This window comes from Anomaloglossus baeobatrachus, chromosome 11, assembly GCF_048569485.1.
Source record: "Anomaloglossus baeobatrachus isolate aAnoBae1 chromosome 11, aAnoBae1.hap1, whole genome shotgun sequence".
In the NCBI taxonomy this organism is placed as follows: Eukaryota; Metazoa; Chordata; class Amphibia; order Anura; family Aromobatidae; genus Anomaloglossus; species Anomaloglossus baeobatrachus.
The window spans coordinates 100,423,774-100,442,985 of record NC_134363.1 but is presented as its reverse complement, the minus strand read 5'-3'; the positions used below and the strand labels follow the sequence as shown (position 1 = coordinate 100,442,985).

General features: G+C 49.6%; 1 long non-coding RNA gene across 3 annotated transcripts in view; it reads left to right on the top strand.

Moving 5' to 3' along the window:
• The first annotated feature begins 285 nt into the window (after positions 1-285).
• Positions 286-19,212, top strand: part of LOC142256906 (uncharacterized) — a 100,359-nt gene continuing 81,432 nt past the window's right edge. The window contains exons 1-3 of one of the 3 annotated variants that reach the window (XR_012727577.1): positions 296-368; positions 1,657-1,800; positions 2,494-2,687. This is a non-coding gene — a long non-coding RNA (uncharacterized LOC142256906). Of the gene's footprint in view, positions 369-1,656; positions 1,801-2,493; positions 2,688-19,212 lie in introns of those variants that run through there. The other 2 variants (XR_012727578.1, XR_012727576.1) reach the window with 2 other exon arrangements.

The window sequence follows — 19,212 nt, the reverse complement described above, 5'->3', positions numbered from 1 at the left end:
CATTCCAGAGGACATTACACATCCTCCCCCCAGGAAGAGAACCACCACAAGGGGATGGGCTTAGGAGAAACATCTTTTCCGGATCCGGGTTGCTATTACACGAGTGGCAGGAATCCAGAAAGACAACAGCGCAAAACTTCTTTAAGCAGACAAAGACCTCATCAACCGGCTCAGAATTTGAGTCGGGCAATAAATCTTCAGCTGCAACACTGCAGAGATTCCAGAAAATCACAATGAGTATGACACAGATAACGACTCCCCACTAGAGGGCAGCAGTACGCAGCACTTCAATAATGGAGGGGCTGTACAGACTACACAAGCAAGGATTTCCTATACAGCTGGTCAGACTACGGCGCAGCCTGGTATTGGTGAGAACACTTTTTCTTGTCCTATATCTAGTATAACAACACCTGTAATAAGACCAGTGGGCTCAGTTGGGGGTACAGTTCCATGCAATGTAGGATGGGATCTTAATTCAGTAGTACAACAATTAATGTCAGGTGGTAAGGAGGCTTTGAGTCAGTCTAGCTTACCCATAACTTCTCCTATTGCTGCATGGTCTGGAAATGGTTGCAGGACATCGGAGGTGATAAGTCAGTCATGTGCTGATCCAGAGACATAGGAGGAAGCAGTAATTTCAGAAGGGGTTACATTATCTGATGCAGCAAGAGGTGAATTATATGTATGTTTGAGGGTCCTCTAGGAATTCATTTGAAACAGGAGGTTAGGGAGAATATTTGGGCCGACAAATATGTGGAAATATTTTCATTACTGCCCCTAGAAAAATATAACTTGGATAGAGTAAGGTTTGATGAAAGAAAAAGAGAGGAACAAGAAAGACGGTACCGTCTTATCCCTCGAACATTTGCCAATTGGTTTCAGGCCTTTGCCATATTTGCAAGTGTAATAGGACAAAAAACTCCTGAACATTGTTCTGCTTTATTTTGTTACATGGATTCTATCGGGGAGGTGCACCGTGTGTATGGAGGTATAGCATGGCTGTGCTATGATGAGCAGTTTCGCCAACGAAAGGCTTGTCGCCAAGGGATTTGGTGGGATCACAAAGATATTGGTTGGATGGATATGGATGTGTCTCATGACAGCGCCACGCGTGCTTATTCAGCCATTTCAGGGCTATGTCGGCATATCACCAGCAATCGCATTGTCAGCAAACAGAAAAGGTTGCTGCTGGCAGTTCAATGAAAGCCAGTGCAGGTTCGGAGACACATGTAGGTACAAACATGAATATACCTTCGGTAGTGGAAACCATAGTCTATCAAAATGCTTTAAATGAAATAAAACCCCAACAGCCGAGATTAATCAAAAAGGGGGAAACACCAATTAGACTCGCGGAGATGGTGGGCTATCTAAGCAGATACCCAGACAGAAAAATAGCACAATTGTTGTGGGAGGGTTTTTGAGAAGGTTTTAAGATCCCATCTATTTCAGGCCCAGCAACTTGTTCTCGTAACCTTGTTTCAGCTTGTACATATTCTCAAATTGTCTCCGCAAAACTAAACAAAGAAATTGACATGGGCTGCATTGCAGGTCCATTCCCCAAAATGCCAATAGAAAACTTAAGGATAGTTCTTTCGGTCTATATATAGCGCAATAAGGATATTTGCTGGTAATAATTGTTTGAACTTTATTAATTAGGCACTCCTATTATTACAACGCGTTTCAGCAGAATTGCTTTCATCAGGTATAATAGGAGCAGTACCAGGACACAGGACCTGATCGGAGGAACTCCAGTCTGACAAGCTTACACTGAAGTTGTGCGGGGGCGCACAACCAACAAAGGTGAGCAATTCTAATATTATAAACGTTAAAAGGATTCCACGGGTGCTTCTCATAGTGCGCTTGTTTTATTATCTATTTAAATAGAAAACTTAAGGGTTTCTTCATTGGGAGTGGTCCCAAAGAAGGAACCCAATAAGTTTAGGCTGATCCATCATCTATCCTTCCCTCATGGAAGCTCAGTTAATGATGGAATCGATCACGAACTTTGCACAGTCTCGTATACTTCATTTGATACAGCGATTGTGTGCCGCCCCCGTGGTAGCAGCCGAGCTGCTCGAATCAGGGTTCGCTGTGGCTCGAGGGTCCCCGGACCCGGGGGTCGTGTGGCCACTCAAATGAAGGGGGTATTTACAGGGGATTTAGATATAGTTTGTGATGCCACCAGTGGTGTATGGTAATTAGGAGTACCGCCGCTGCCGCTGGGAGTACCTGAGGCGATGAAGTGGGGCAGCAAGATATTGTAACCCTCCACGGGTAGGGGGAATTCCTGGGGCTCAGTGATAGGGGGGATGCCGTGGGGTGCATGTATTGGCGGGTGCTACTGCTATGGACAATAAGAAACACGCTGCCACTTTAAGAGACAGAAACCTCCCCGTGTTGAGGGGTAATGGAATGTTCTGCTCCCCCTTCAGAAAGTGTGCTAATGGACAGCCCGAGTGTAAGAAGAGAAGTGAGTTTCTGTTTTGATTTTAGAAGCATGTGAAGGAACACACAGCCGGTGTGTCTCGGAGGAATGGAGTTTTTCTTCTGAATCGAGAGAGAGACTTGCAGATAACAGGGAACAAGCGAGGAATCTGAAGCAAGAAGAAGTTTTTGATCTCCTTAACCCGGCCCAGGAGAAGTGCGCACCTTCAGATGAGACTGCTGTTGGGGGGCCCCCGGGACTGGATCCACGTCCCCAGCATCACTGTGAGTTGAATATTGTGCACATACTAGGGGCTAAAGTAGGTAGAACACGGCATCCGTGTGGCCCGTTTAGCAGAGGCCAGAGAGGTTACGTGTAGAGTAGCATTGTACCTGACTGTTTTTTGTGTTTCTTGAACCTGTAATAGTTGGAGCACCGTGCTATTGAGCGGACCAGCTAGAGAATACAAAAGTGTTGTTAAATCACGTTTTGCCACTGTATACCTCGTGCCTGAACCTGCTTTCTCCACATCTTTCCCCGCCTGTTAATAAATACACCCTTGTTGTTCGCACCTAGTCTTGTGTACTGTAACCTACTCTGCACTGCGGTGGTCCTCTCGGCCATCGCTTCAAGTGGCGCTGCAAGCAGGGTACGGTCACCAAGATGGAGGCAGCAGACAGCAACGGCGGGAACGCTAATATTAATGGGGGTGCTGTGGGCAATGGTAGAACCCCTGCAAGGACACTTCCAATGGGCACCATATTTAGTGTGCTACCAAAATTCGATGGCAATAACATGGCACTGTGCGACTGGGTGTCCCAGCTGCAGAGCACCCTGAAAGTGAATAACATCGGCCCAGAGCTTGAGGTGGACATCGCTTTGACTGCCCTAGAGGGAGAAGCACGTAGAAATGTCTGTCTACAACCAGAACCCACCCGTTGTACCCTGAAAGTTAGTTGGATTCTTGGAAGAGATCTATGGCGAGACTGGTAGCGCGGGACATCTTCGCGCCAAATTTTTTTCGAGGCTGCAGCGGGAAGAAGGGGTCTCTCAGTATGCAACAGCACTACAAGAAGTGTTAGCGGAGGTCCAGAGAAAGGAGTCAGATGGACTCGGCGGCATAGGCTCTACCGACCGAATACTCCGGGAACAGTTTATTCTGGGATTGCATAGCGTATCCTTGCGGCGAGCCCTGGCAGAACGGGTCCGAGCGAATCCGGCTCTTACTTTTCGTCAAATCCTAGCAGAAGCAGTAGCCCGAAGTAAAGAAGAAAGTTACGCATCTGGGGTGGTGCGCGTCCAAACCGCCACCTCCAGAGTGGACACAAACTGCCAGGTGGGACTGGTCCAGGTGGTGCAAGATTTACAGAAATCCGTTCTCAACGTACAGGAGAAGACCTAGATGGAGCAAAGAATGAGGGACTTGTCTGGTGAACATCCCTACCCAGCTGCATCCTCCTCCTTCCAACCTGGCCCATTATACTCACGCAATAATTCCTCGGCTCTACCAATGGGGGACTAGAGGCTGCAGGCTTGCTCTCGTCAGCCACCAGAGGCACGAGGTATTCCCCAGCGAGAAGAAGACATCCACTGCTGGGGATGTGGAGGTCGGGGGCATATTGCCAGGGGGTGCCGGAATAACACTCAAAGCCAACGGAAGCCATCGTTAAACTACCAACCCCCGCAGTAGTGCGGCACTCTGCGGGGGAGGTGAGAAGGGAGGCCGCTCCGTATCATAACGAACATTTGATCGCTGGTTGTCCCATCCTACGTACTGAATTCGAGAGTGTCCCAGTGAATTGCTTGATAGATACTGGGTCACAAGTGACGACGATGCCAGAAGCATATTTCAATCAACATTTCCAGACACTGGCCAGGCCAGAGAAAGAGACCCTGATCCGGGTGATTGCTGCTAATCAACAACCGATCCCAGTCACAGGAGTTGTGTGGATGAATGTTCGAATCTGTGGGCAAGAAGTGGGGAAAAAAGGGATCCTACTAGTCCCCGAGCCCATCAACGAAGATGTACCTGGATGAATGTCCTACGTGAATTAGGTCAGATTATGTTCACCAAACGGGGACCCGGATACTGGAAGCAAGCTACTACACATAAGCCTACACAGGAAGCACTTCAACGGCTGATCCGCGTCTGTGGGATGCAGAAGAGTGTGCCATCTCATCAGACGGTAGGGGTCATCAGGGCTCCTGGGAAGGAACCTATAATCCTGCCTCCCGGCCGAGAAAGTATATTACACCTCCCAGTGGGAACCTATCGCAATCTCGATGGGATAGAAGTGATTGTTCAGCCTGTAGCAACCGGAAGAGTGGACCAAGAAGTTATGATAGCTCGTACGGTAGCTGTGTTCCAACAAGGACGCGTCCCTATCAGAGCCTTGAATGTGGGCCCCGGTGAGGCCATCTTGCCTCGAGGGATGGATCTGGCCCTGGTGTACGTACATAAAGGCGAGGTAAGGAGTCATAAAGAGATATTCTTATCGCCGATAGAAGGTGTGGGGTGGACCCTAGCAATCTCTGCGAGGGCCAAAGAGATGCCATCCCCAGAGTGGAGTGGAAAGGCCATCCTCGATCAGATGGAAGTGGATGTGAATTCGCTGGGCCCTGAGCGTGTGCAAGCAGTAGAATCTATGCTGTGGGAGAACCAGGCCGCATTCGCTCGCCACGCTGAAGATTTCGGCTGCACTGAAGCCGTCATGCATGAGATACCGACCGGGGAAGCTCGTCCGATTCGAGAACGGTACCGACAAATCCCTCCCAAGATATACCAAGAGGTAAAGACGTTACTGAAGCAGATGCTGGATTCAGGAATAGTGCAGGGCAGCCAGAACCCTTGGGCGGCCCCGGTGGTACTCGTCAAGAAAAAGGATGGAACCATCCGGTTCTGTGTAGACTACAGAAAACTCAACACTTGTACCGTTCGCGACTCGTACCCAGTACCACGAATCGAAGAATCCTTGACGGACTTGGGGAAGGCCAAGTACCTTGGATTTAGCAAGCGGGTACTGGCAAGTACCTGTGGCGGAAAAAGACAAAGCCAAGACCGCGTTCATCCTCCCGATGGGATTGTTTGAGTTTAACCGGATGCCCTTCGGACTCTCCAATGCTCCGGGTACGTTTCAACGGCTGATGGAAAAGTGCTTGGGAGACCTAAATTTTGAAGCGACACTGATCTATCTGGATGACATCATCGTGTTCTCGGCCACGTTCAAAGAACACCTTGACCGGCTTGGACAGGTACTCGGGAGACTGCAGGCTCATAACCTGAAGGTGAAGCCCAAAAAATGCCACCTCTTCAAGAGAGAGATCGAGTACCTGGGCCACACAGTGTCACAAGATGGAGTCCTACCCTCCGCAGAAAAGGTGGTGGCCATTCAGAAGTGGCCAGTCCCTCGAACGGTGAGGGAACTCAAGGCATTTCTTGGACTCGCCGGGTATTACCGCCGGTTTGTCAAAGACTTCGCAAAGGTGGCGAGTCCTTTGAACGAGCTGCTGAGGGGGACCGCCGGAGTGTCGAAGAACCAGGGCATCTCTTGGGCTCAGAGACAAGATGAGGCTTTTCAGGCTATCAAGAATGCCCTTAATTCAGCCCCGATCCTGGCCTATGCGGATGTCGACCGACCATTCCTGCTGTACACAGATGGTAGCCTTCATGGACTTGGTGCCGTATTGTCTCAGATGCAAGATGGACATGAGAGAGGCATTGGCTACGCCAGTAGGTCCCTGCGGGACAGCGAAAGAAACCCCCACAATTACAGCTCCTTTCGACTAGAGCTCCTGGCCCTAGTGTGGGCCATGACAGAGAAATTTGCTGGCTTCTTGACAGGAACCAGGATCCAGGTCCGGACAGACAATAATCCTCTGGCCCACCTTGAGAATACCAAATTGGGAGCCTTGGAACAACGGTGGGTGGCTCGCCTTGCAAAGTTTGACTTTACCATCTGTTATCGCCCTGCTACCGAAAACGCAAATGCGGATGGGCTGTCAAGAGTGACGGTGGAGACCCCAGTGGGGGATCTCGATGAACGATTAGAGGAGGAAGAAATGCCAGACTTTAGCAAGTTTGGGCCCTCGGTGGTTGCGTCCCAGTTGAGTAGGCAGGCTTGCACACTGCCCCGGTCCCTGGGGAGAACCAATGAAGAATGGGGACGTGCTCAAGATGCAGACGAAGGGCTGCAACAGATGAAACACTGGGTAACTGAGAAGCAGAAGCCAGACAAACAAGAAAGGGCTAACCTGGACGCCGAGATGAAGAGTGTCTTACACCAGTGGGATAGACTGGAAGTTCGAGGATCAGTGTTATATCGTAAGAGACAACAGCCAAAAGATATAGAAGCAAGATGGCAGGTGGTCATCCCCGGGAAAATGGCTAAAGAGGTAGCTAAGGAAGCTCACGAGTTTGGCGCTCACTTCAGACCTGCAAAGACCTACCAATGGTTACAGCAGTACGTGTACTGCCCCAGGTTGGCGTCTGTGGTGGATGAGGTTTGCCAGCAATGTCGAGTATGCGACCTCGTTAAAAGCACTGAACAAAGGGCACCCGTTCAGACCATACAGACAAAAGAACCGCTAGAACTGTTGATGATTGATTATCTCCTCGTGGGACACTCCACTCGGGGACTACAATACTGTTTGGTTATGACCGACCATTTCTCCAAGTTCGCTGTAGTCACCCCGACTAGAGATCAGACTGCTGAGTCAGCGGCACGGGCCATCTGCCAAGACTTCATCCGGGTGTATGGATGCCCGAAGCGGATCCACTCCGATCAAGGTGCATGTTTTCAAGGCAAGGTGATGGAGGAATTATGTCGTATGTATGACATCGAGCGATCTCGGACTACACCTTACCATCCCCAAGGTAATGGAGCATGTGAACGCTTCAACCGAACTCTACTCCAAATGCTGAGAACATTAGAGGAAGATAAGAAGGCATGTTGGCCGGATTACCTGGCAGAACTGGTCTGGGCCTACAATAACCGAGTTCACTCCACTACAGGTTACACCCCATATCTACTGCTGTTTGGAAGAGTTGGGCGAGAAATCATCGAGCTGAATTTGGAGCAGCCAGAGGATTTCATGGAACGAACTGTCACTTCGTGGGTGAAAGAACATCGACAACGATTACAGACGATACGTCGGTTGGCTTGTCAACAGCTACAGAAGAAAGAACATATGAGCCCTAAACCGATTCAAGAGATACCGCTTCAACCTGGAGATCAAGTGTTAGTCAGAGAGAAACGCCCCAAGGGTAAACTGAGTGAAAGATGGGAAGTTCAACCCTACAGAGTAATCGAACGGGTGTATGCTGACGGCCCGGTCTACAAGGTGCAAATTGAGAATGGAGCGTCCGGCCCTAGAGTACTACACAGAAATATGTTGCGACCATGCCGGTCTGAAGCTCTTTCTACGCCAAGATCTCCTGCAGTCTCTGCCCCACTCCCTGAACTTACGTCATCTGTGTGTGAAGTCGATGACTGGTGGACAGTCTCCGATGCAGGGGGGACCCTCAACCCTACAGGAGATCCCATGGATGAGCCACTACCGCCACGGGAAGAAGAGACCAGCCAAGATTCCACTGCAGCTCCCACAGCAAGTGTTCCTCCGGAAGCTAGTCAAGCCGAGCCTGATAGTCAAGATCTTAGAAGATCTCAGAGGTCTACTGCAGGGGTTCCACCAATCCGATATGTTGAACAATGTACTAGGTCTGCTGTACTGCCATTGTTGTCTCCTCTACAGGTTTGAACCTTCCTTCAAAACACAGTGGGCTCGAAGCTGTGATGGCCGAGGACGACCATCATTAAGTGGGGAGGCATATTGGGGGGTGCTACTGCTATGGACAATAAGAAACACTCTGCCACTTTAAGAGACAGAAACCTCCCCGTGTTGAGGGGTAATGGAATGTTCTGCTCCCCCTGCAGAAAGTGTGCTAATGGACAGCCCGAGTGTAAGAAGAGAAGTGAGTTTCTGTTTTGATTTTAGAAGCATGTGAAGGAACACACAGCCGGTGTGTCTCGGAGGAATGGAGTTTTTCTTCTGAATCGAGAGAGAGACTTGCAGATAACAGGGAACAAGCGAGGAATCTGAAGCAAGAAGAAGTTTTTGATCTCCTTAACCCGGCCCAGGAGAAGTGCGCACCTTCAGATGAGACTGCTGTTGGGGGGCCCCCGGGACTGGATCCACGTCCCGAGCATCACTGTGAGTTGAATATTGTGCACATACTAGGGGCTAAAGTAGGCTTCAGTAGGTAGAACACGGCATCCGTGTGGCCCGTTTAGCAGAGGCCAGAGAGGTTACGTGTAGAGTAGCATTGTACCTGACTGTTTTTGTGTTTCTTGAACCTGTAATAGTTGGAGCACCGTGCTATTGAGCGGACCAGCTAGAGAATACAAAAGTGTTGTTAAATCACGTTTTGCCACTGTATACCTCGTGCCTGAACCTGCCTTCTCCACATCTTTCCCCGCCTGTTAATAAATACACCCTTGTTGTTCGCACCTCATCTTGTGTACTGTAACCTACTCTGCACTGCGGTGGTCCTCTCGGCCATCGCTTCACAGGTGTCACTCTTGTACTGACTCAGTCCATTAAGCAAATACTGACAACCGGTAAACCAAGTGTCTGGACACCGCTGCCGCTGAGGGGAGCTCGTCCGGGTCCCGTCCCCAATGGTGCTGCCTGTTGATCTGTGACCTGCCTCCTGGCACTTAGTTAGACTTCTACTTGGTGGCCCGGTAGCATGAAACTAGCCGGGCCCCGCTCCCTACTATGGCCAAGTATGGGAGCTTGCTCTCAGGGCTCACGCTTGGGATTTTCTGGACCATTGTAGTTTGGAAAGTCCTATCCCCTCGTTGCACTAATGCCCCGATTTCTGGAGCGGTTGGGAACGAATCATGAAGGTTCCATTCTTCACAGGTAAATTATCAGGTTGCCTGAAGCTACTCCGCGACCTAGGGTCCGTGTACCCCGTCGTGCCTTCGGTCCCGGACCGGTGATGGTGCTAGGCTGCCGGCTGCCCTCCTCGACAGTTCCAGGCACCTTGCTACGATCCCCTGCGACCGGGGTCCGACTCCTCTAGGCCCAGACCACCATCTGCAACCTAGACAGTTCTCCAGGAGCCCCGCTCCTGACCTCCTCTCACTTTCACCTCTCACTAGACTTCTCTCAACTGACTACACTCCTCACCTCCCCTCCCTAACCCCCCAGGTGGGCGACTCTATTCCACTCAAGCCGTCCACTGGTGTGTCTGGTGGGTGTGGTGCAGGGTGTATCTAGGATTTTATTAGCTGATGGAGGCAACACCATTAGTTAGGGACCCATAACCAAGACAGAGGTGGAATACTGCACGAAAGGGCAGCTTGTGCAGTACCCTGTGACGACCTGATAGGCCAGGGGCGTCACAATTGCATGGGTTCAAAAGTACGGCAGAGGAGCTATGATGGCAAAAACATACATTGAAGCTGCTTTTAGAACTCCTACCAGTACATCCAGAAAGCTTTCATCTCTTGGGATGTCAGTGGCAGGGAATGTTTTATGTAGACTTGTGTTTAGCAATGGGCTGCTCCATCTCATGCTCCTTGTTTGAATCATTTAGCACATTTTTGGAGTGGGTAGTAAAGAAAGAAGCAGGCGTGCGTTCTGTCCTGCATTATTTAGATGATTTCTTATGTATTGGTCCACCAAAGTAATTTGTTTGTGCTTCATTATTGACAGCGATTCAGTCGGTGTTTAAGCATTTCGGAGTACCGATAGCATCAGATAAAAAAGAAGGCCCATCTACACTTTAGGTTTTTAGGAATTTTGATTGACAGTGAGGCCATGGAGTGCAGATTACCGGATGACAAGGTTAGTGATCTGCTGGAGGCAGTCAGAGAAGCTAGATCTCACCGTAAGATCAGATTAAAGGATCTACACTTGTTGGTAGGAAAAATGAACTTTGCGTGTCGCATTATTCCAATGGGTAGAGTTTTTTGTAGGCGCCTAGCTGCAGCTACCTCAGGCATAACCTTTTCCAGGGTCGGAATATAGGCGGGGCAGGCGGGGCTCCAGCCCCAGGGCCCCCACCAAAAGAGCTTCTAAGAGGGCCCCCACCACCAGGGCCATACTTGCCACTAGGCACCTGTCAGCATTTTTTTTCTTCACTCCCTCTCCCCCTCCGTAAACACAGTCAAATAAATCTGCTGTGTTTTCGGAGGGGGGGGGGGGGGGGCGGCGCACCGCCATTTATTTGTATCTGTGTCAAGACGCAAAAACAAACTGCGGGCACAGGACGCTGATTGACCCCGGAAGTACCAGCGCTTGCACGTCCGGGGTCAGAGGTGTGTCAATGAGCTCCCTGCTATGTGCTGCGGCCGTCATGAGCGAACCCAGCGAGGGGCAGGGGCACGGTGTAGTGGGCCGCTGTATCTTCTGTCCCCGCCGCGCTCCTCAGCAGTGTGTACATGCTGGGCACACTAGCTGCAGCAGGAGGCAGCGTGCTGTGTGCCCGGCCTGTACACACTGCAGAGGAAGGCAGCAGAGCCGGTGCTGGTGATCTCAGCTTCCTCCTTCCTATTCAAATGTATTTGCGTCTTTCAGACGTAAATACATTTGAACAGCATGCTGGGACTGGGCCCCGCCGCCGACATGCAGCACCTTGCTGACGTCATCACAGTGCTGCGGGCGCCAGCACACAGGGGACATCAGGCAGCGGTAAGCGCTCAATGAAGGAGCTGAAGAGACAGGTTTCATTAATGGGGATGATTGGGGAGGGGCTGAGGACACATAGCGGGGAACATTTGTGAAGGAACACAGCTTTGTCACAGGCAGAGGGGGAGTACTGTATTCCGAGGGAGGGGGGGAGGCAGGTGTGTGTAGGGATGGGGCAGTGTAATTTGTGTGTGTAGGGAGTGATGAGGGTTGCATTGTGTGTGGGGGGAGGGGTAATGGGGGTGCATTATATTTTGTGTGGGGGGAGGGGTAATGGAGGGTGCATTGTATTGTGTGTGGGGGGAGGGGTAATGGAGGGTGCATTGTATTGTGTGTGGGGGTAGAGGTAATGGGGGGGGTGCATTATATTGTGTGTGGGGGAGGGGTAATGGAGGATGCATTGTATTGTGTGTGGGGACGGGTAATGGAGGGTGCATTGTATTGTGTGTGGGGGGAGGGGTAATGGAGGGTGCATTGTATTGTGTGTGGGGGAGGGGTAATGGAGGGTGCATTGTATTGTGTGTGGGGGAGGGGTAATGGAGGGTGCATTGTATTGTGTGTGGGGGGAGGGGTAATGGGGGGTGCATTGTTTTGTGTGTGGGGGAGGGGTAATGGAGGGTGCATTGTATTGTGTGTAGGGGAGGGGTAATGGAGGGGGCATTGTATTGTGTGGGGGGAGGGGTAATGGAGGGTGCATTGTATTGTGTGTGGGGGAGGGGTAATGGGGGGCATTGTATTTTGTGTGAGGAGGGGTAATGGAGGGTGCATTGTATTGTATGTGGGGGGAGGGGTAATGGAGGGTGCATTGTATTGTGTGTGGAAGGAGGGGTAATGGGGGGTGCATTGTATTGTGTGTGGGGGGAGGGGTAATGGGGGTGCATTGTATTGTGTGTGGGGGAGGGGTAATGGAGGGTCTGTGGGGGAGGGGTAATGGGGGGTGCATTGTATTGTGTGTGGGGGGAGGGGTAATGGGGGGTTCATTGTATTGTGTGTGGGGAGGGGTAATGGAGGGTGCATTGTATTGTGTGTGGGGAGGGGTAATGGAGGGTGCATTGTATTGTGTGCGGGGAGGGGTAATGGAGGGTGCATTATATTATGTGTGGGGGGAGGGGTAATGGGGGGTTCATTGTATTGTGTGTGGGGGAGGGGTAATGGAGGGTGCATTGTATTTTGTGTGGGGGGAGGGGTAATGGGGGTGCATTGTATTGTGTGTGGGGGGAGGGGTAATGGGGGTGCATTGTATTGTGTGTGGCGGGAGGGGTAATGGGGGGTGCATTGTATTGTGTGTGGGGGGAGGGGTAATGGGGGGTGCATTGTATTGTGTGTGGGGTAATGGGGGGTGCATTGTATTGTGTGTGGGGGAGGGGTAATGGGGGGTTCATTGTATTGGGTGTGGGGGCAGGGGTAATGGGGGGTGCATTGTATTGTGTGTGTTTGGGGGAGCGGTAATGGGGGGTGCATTGTATTGTGTGTGGGGAGAGGGGTAATGGGGGGTTCATTGTATTGTGTGTGTGGGGAGGTGTAATGGGGGGTGCATTGTATTGTGTGTGTTTGGGGGAGCGGTAATGGGGGTGCATTGTATTGTGTGTGGGGGAGGGGTGATGGGGGGGTGCATTGTATTGTGTGTGGAGGAGGGCTGATGGGGGGTGCATTGTATTGTGTGTGGAGGAGGGCTAATGGGGGGGTGCATTGTATTGTGTGTGGGGGAGGGGTAATGGGGTGTGTGTGTGTAGGGGGTGATGGGGGGTGCATTGTGTGCGTGTGTGCGTGCGTGCGTGTAGGGGGTGATGGGGGGTGCATTGGGGGTGTGTGTGTAGAGGGTGATGGGGGGTGCATTGTATTGTGTGTGTGTGTGTAGGGGGTAATGGGGGGTGCATTGTATTGTATGTGGGGGAGGGGTAATGGGGGTGCATTGTATTGTGTGTGGGGGAGGGGTGATGGGGGGTGCATTGTATTGTGTGTGGGGGAGGGGTAATGGGGGGTGTGTGTGTGTGTAGAGGGTGATGGGGGGTGCATTGCACGTGTGTGTGTGTGTGTGTGTGTGTGTGTGTGCGCGCGCGTGTGTGGGGTGCATTGGGGGTGTGTGTGTAGGGGGTGATGGGGGGTGCATTGTAGTGTGTGTGTGTGTGTGTGTGTGTGTGTGGGGGGGGGGGGTGATGGGGGGTGCATTGTATTGTGTGTGTGTGTGTGTGTGTGTAGGGGGTGATGGGGGGTGCATTGTATTTGTGTGTGTGTCAGAGGTGTGTGTGTGTGTGTCAGAGCTGTGTGTGTAAGAAGCAGTACTGTGGTGTGTGTGTGTGTGTGTATATATGAATTAGAGCAGTCTGTGCGGCCCCCCCCCCAGAACTATATGGGTCCCCCAGAGCGCTATGTCACCCATCCCAGTATTGAGTACACCACCAGAGCTGTTTGCCACTCCAGTAACATCTATGCCCTGTGCCCCTCCTGTAATGTATATATTGTAGCCCCCAGCCCCTCCTGTGATGTATATACAGCAGTGCTGTCAGTGTGCAGTCATGTCTGTTAGTGACAGCCATCGTGAAACACAGCAACATGTCCTGAAGGAGCTGGACGGAAACAAGCCGGAGAGGTGAGTGAGGCTGCTGGCGACTTCCCCATATTAATACCTGTAAGGGCTCATGCGCACGTAGCTGCTGAATATTCTGCAGCAATTTGACAGCACATGTGCGCGTCAAATCGCTGCAGAAACACTGCATAATGGATGCAGTTTTTCTGTACTAAAAAAGCTGATTTCATGCGCTATGGCTGCTGCCCCCACCATAGACGGAGTGGGAGCTGCATCCATAGCGCACGCAATATTTAATGCTCATTTTATGAACGCACAGATTTGGGTCAACATTTTAGCACCCAAATCGCTGCGTTCATAATAGCAACGTGCGCACGTATCATGCACAATCTACATAGATTGTGCAGCGGATGCAGGATGCATGCATTTATACTGCATTGCTATACGCAGCGTAAATGCATGGAATTTCGCAACGTGCGCACGAGCCCTAATGCGTCTGTATGTATGTCAGTGTATATGACTGTGCATATATTTGTCTGTTTATATGTATTTTTCTGAATTTGTCTTCAAATATGTATATGTACGTATGCCTGTATGTGTATGTGCGTGTCTGTGTGTGGATGGGGTCCACTGAGACTCTTTCACCCAAAGGCCACAAAAACCTGGAGCCGGCCCTGGCTGCCTTAACATTGGGATCAATAAAAAATATGTGAGTAACTCTACTTTCTGTGTATAAGTGACGGCTATGAGTTATCATGGACTGTATCTGTATTGTAGTACTGTAAATCTGAATGTGGCAGAACAGGATAAGATAAATGTTTATTGGATTTATATCTAAATGCTTGCTACAGTTCACACTCTACTGTTATGGCTAAAAATGTTAACGTTATGGGGCCCCCACCAGATTTTCTGCCCCAACCAACCTTAATCTGGACCTGACCTTTCCACATCACTTTGTGCGGCTGGCTAGAACATTAAAAGACGATCTGGCGGTATGGGAACAGTTCTTAATGGAGTTTAATGGGAGGTCATTGTGGATCAGACCACCGGTTTAAAATTTTGACCTAGATATCCACACTGATGCAGCAGGGTCAACTGGTTTTGGTGCATATTGTTCTGGACAGTGGTATGCAGATAGGTGGCCAGAAAGTTGGAGAAGCAATGGGTTAACACGAAACTTAAGGGTGCTTTACACGCTGCGACATCGCTGCCGATATATCGTCGGGGGCACGTCATTAGTGACGCACATCCGGCGCCGGTAGCTACATCGCAGCGTGTGACAAGAAGGAGCAACGATCGCAAAATCCTTCAAAAACGGTGATCGTTGACACATCGCTCCTTTCCTTAATATCGCTGCTGCCACAGGTATGATGTTGTTCGTCATTCCTGCGGCATCATACATCGCTATGTGTGACACCGCAGGAATGACAAACATCTCCTTACCTCCGTCCACCGGCATTGAGGAAGGAAGGAGGTGGGAGGGAGGGATGTTCCGACCGCTCATCTCCGCCCCTCCTCTGCTATTGGCTGGCCGCTTAGTGACGCTGCAGTGACGTCGCTATGATGCCAAACACACCTCCCCCTTGAAGGAGGGATTGTTCGGCGTTCACAGCGACGTCGCTGACAAGGTATGTGACACTGCCGTAACGATAATGTTCGCTACGGTAGCGAGCACCAAATGTCGCACCAACGACGGGGGCAGGTGCAATCACGCTCGACATCGCTAGCAATCGCTAGCGATGTCGCAGCGTGTAAAGCACCCTTTAGTCCTCCTTGAATTTTTCCCCAGTGGTTGCTTATGAAATTTGGTGCAATATTTTCCAAAATAGAAAAGTGAGATTTCATTGTGATAACTTGGGAGTTGTAGAAGTCATCAACAAGCAATCAGCTTCTTCCCTCCCTGTTGTTTCATTGCTACATCATCTAATGCTGTGTTGTTTAAAGTCAAATTGTCAGATTACAGCTGTACATGTCCCTGGTATATGTAATTCAGTGGCTGATGCTCTGTCTCGTTTTCAGTGGGTCAGATTCCGTTCGTTAGCCCCGATGGCAGAGGTACAAGGCAAGAAGTGTCCGGATTTTCTATGGTCCCTGCCAGTGACACCGCATACGGTCTCATAGAACGGTCTGTAGGTGTAAGCACATGGCAGAGGTACCAGTCAGCATGGAGGGAATGGGAAGATTTGTGTGCTCTAATGGGACATGATGCCAGGTTACACAACAATGTTTCTTTGTTGTTAATTACATTAGCAGGGCCTTTGTAGACGGTATTTCATTGTCCAGTATTAATAGTAAAATGTCAGGATTAGCCTTTTGGTTTAAGTTGCATGATTTCACTGATTACACAAAGCATTTTTTAGTTAAGCAGGCCCTAAAGGGTTACAGAAAGTTGTAAAAATGCCAGAGATAAACGGCGTCCAATTTCATTCCAGTTATTACAGCAGATACTGAGTGTACTAGGCCGAGTCTGTAGCAGTCATTTTGAAGTCTTATGCGGGCGTAAGTTACGCACATCCGCCATCGTTTGATATATCGTAGCATGTGACAGCTACGAGCGACGGTGAACGAGCAAAAATACTCACCTTATTGTTGCTCGTTGACACGTCACTCATTTTCAAAAAGTCGTTTCTTCTTCTCTGCGCCGGTTGTTAATCTTACCCGGGGCAGCACACATCGCTCCGTGTGACACCCGGGAACAATGAACACAGCTTACCTGCATCCCGCCGGCAATGCGGAAGGGAGGAGGTGGGTGGGATGTTTACGACCCGCTCATCTCCGCCCCTCCACTTCTATTGGCCGGCTGCTGTGTGACGTCGCTGTGACGCCGAACGTCCCTCCCCCTTCAGGAAGAGGATGTTTGCTGCCCACAGCGACGTCGCTCAGCAGGCAAGTGCATGTGATGGGGGGTAAACGACTTTGTGCGCCACGGGCAACTAATTGCCGTGATGCACAAATGACGGGGGCGGGTGCGATCACTCGTGCGATCGCACGATAGATCATCCCATGTGACGCTCGCATAACTCTTTAGTTGTGCATTCACACTGGCCTTTTTTGGAGCTTTTAGAATCAGCGAGTTAGTGTCAAGTAGCTCCATCAAAAGTGGGGGTCTACAAGCCGAGGACGTGCATCAATACACGGACAGATTGGAATGTAATCTGGCCAAGTCAAAAACTGAACAACAGGGTAGAGGAAAATGGATCACATTGTTTCCTTTAAGTGGTTCCAAATCTTGCCCGGTCATCTGTTTTAGAAACTATGTCTCAAGAAGGCCGAATATCCAAGGTTCATTACTAATTCATGAGGATTGTAAGTCATTGTCACAATTTCAGTTCACAGCAGTTGTTAAAAAATGCCTGGTAATTTTGGGGGAGTCTCAAAATGTATTCACTTCACACTCATTTAGGATAGGAGCAGCAACAGAAGCTGCTAGATGGGGCTTAGGGCCTGACATTGTTAAAAAAAATTGAGAGATGAGAATCGAGCAGATTTAAGAGCTACATTAGAATGCATTTATTATAAACGGCGTACGTGTGTATATATATATATATATATGTGTGTGTAGTTTGGTAATCATATAGTAGTTGTGTCTTCATTTAGATAATTGTGTGGTAATTGTGTTTTTATTTTTTGTTTTAGTTGAACAGCAATGCCTAGTTTGGATCATGGGACATTCATTTGTTTTTTGGGGGGCCTTGTGCGCAGCAGTCAGGCCTAATGGCAGACAATTGGGGTTCCCCAGTTCCTTGGCACAGTTGAGATGGATAGGAAAAAGGGGAATGAAGTGGCATCAGCTGTTAAAAGATATCCAGTATCATGTGGAGTTGTACCACCCCCCGGATGTCTTACTTATCCATTTAGTTGGTAATGACTTAGCAATAAGAACATCAAGACATTTGGTTAGGGACATAAAGCTCAATATGTGGAATTTATGGAGGTCTTACCCAGAAACAGTGGTGGTTTGGTCTGATATAGTAGCTAGATAAATATGGAGAACAGCGCGATCAGTGGCCCGTATTAACAATACAAGGATAAAGGTTAATAAAAAAAATAACAAAATATGTGTTGGAAAATGGAGGGGTGGCCATACATCACTAGATGCTTGAAAATACAAAGGAAAACTTTTGTAGAAATGATAAGGTTCATCTTAACGACATTGGCATTGATATATGGATGTTGGGAATACAAGACGGAGTGGAACGAGCCATTAAGTTATGGAGAAACTCACTCTTGTAAGGTGTTACAAGAGCGAGTCTTGGCGAGATTTTGGTTGTTTAAACCCCCTCATTGTTGGTTGGAGAATTATGTGTTTAATGGAGTCCCTGGGGCAGAGCTCAGTGGACAATAGAATATGGGTCCCTGGGGAGGAGCTCAGCGGACACAAGGAAAAATGATCAAGAGGTATACCCAGATTCCCCCTTAGAGCTAGGTATACACGGTGGAGGGGGATATGAGGCTGGGACTTATAACAACCACATCTCTGGGCCGATAATCTTGTTTTTGTTGTTGATTTGTTTTCTTATAAAATAAAGGGCTGCTGTGGCTAAAATTTTAATCCATGTCACGCAGTGTGCGGTGTCTTATTTTATTAAGTTACCAGGAGCGCAATTCACTAATCCATCAGTCAAGCAGAGTGAAGGCAAATAGCCGTAACATACATGACTGAGGTAGTGATACATCCAGAAAAGGGTTAAAGGAGTTGTCCGACATTAGCTTACCAAAACATTTTGAGTTTATCTGTGCTGTATTGTCATATAAAACACCCCTACATTGTTATTTTTTGTTTTCCATCTTTTGTTCCTCTTGAGTTATCCCTTTATTCTCTGCAGCTCTTTGTTTACATTCAGCACAAGCAAACTGACCACGTCCTGTGCAAAACCTCAGTCAGAGCTGGCACCGCCTGGCTTCAGTGTCCAGCCTCGCCCCCTGCCCACCCTCACTGTCCAGCCTCACCCCCTGCCCGCCCTCACTGTCCAGGCTCGCCCCCTGACCGCCCCCTGCACACACACATTCCCTGTCAGTATTCTGCCCAGCACCTGACTTGTTATCACTCTAGCAATGGAAATAACAGCCCCACATCGGGCTCTGCACCACACACACACACACACACACATTGAACTCTGCACCCCACATCACATCAGGCTCTGCAACCATCCACCCACCCACACACACACAAACGGCGCTCTGTACCAACGCCCCCCCTCACCATCGTTCTGTACCGACCCCTACCCCCATAGGGAACACATGTGGGCTACATTCACATGACCGTTCCGTTTTTGCGGTCCATTTTTTCACGGATGCATCCGTGTGTCATCCGTTTTTTTTGCGGACCGGAAGCAGCAAGAAAGATAAATAGATGAGTAGATATAGAGATGAATAGATAGATATAGAGACAGAGATAGAGGGATGAATGAATGAATGAATGAATAGAGGGATAGATAGACTGATGGATAGATAATGGATAGATGAATAGATAGATGAGAAAGACATATATAATGTCCCACCCCCCTGCATATTCTAAGCAGGCACCCTTTAGTGACTTTCATGTGGCTCTAAAGGGTGCTTA